Genomic DNA, 599 nt, shown 5'->3' with positions numbered 1-599 from the left:
AGTATGTTTTGTTACTAGTTTAAGTATTTGCTATTGACTGTTCAAATGCGGAGTTTTGCGCAGCGCAGAGTAACGCGTCGTGTGTGTGTGTGTGTGTGAGGGGAAATTCGGATCATTTTACCGACTCGGACCTTTGAGTCTAGTTCAGCAAAATGAACGAATCTTTTTTCGAGTCATTTCGTTCATTTTAGCAAAATACAATTACAATGTTACGTGTTACTTCCCTAACTAACACGTCTACTAAAGCAAACGTTGATCACACTATTACTACAAACAATACAAAACTGCAATAAGAAACAGAACAGATTAATTCATTGTTTACCTGGGTCTTCAGTCTGTGATTAGCTCACCTCACCTCTTATCTGACAAGTCTTTGGTTTTTCCGAGTCGTTCGTTCATCACGTGACAGCCCCATAAACTTAGCTAAAGCCGTCTGAGCCGGAAAGATAATTGATTAGTTCATCTCGAGTCTTCTGGTTTTTTGAGTAGATCGTTCATCACGTGACAGCCCCTTAAGCTTTAACCAATGCAGTCTGAGCCGGAAAGAGACTTAATAATAATAACCAACTCTTTATTTCCTTTGTTACAACATTCAGTGT

This window comes from Sinocyclocheilus grahami, unplaced genomic scaffold (assembly GCF_001515645.1).
Source record: "Sinocyclocheilus grahami isolate Dianchi unplaced genomic scaffold, SAMN03320097.WGS_v1.1 scaffold269.1, whole genome shotgun sequence".
NCBI classification, from domain to species: domain Eukaryota; kingdom Metazoa; phylum Chordata; class Actinopteri; order Cypriniformes; family Cyprinidae; genus Sinocyclocheilus; species Sinocyclocheilus grahami.
This window is presented reverse-complemented; position numbering follows the sequence as displayed.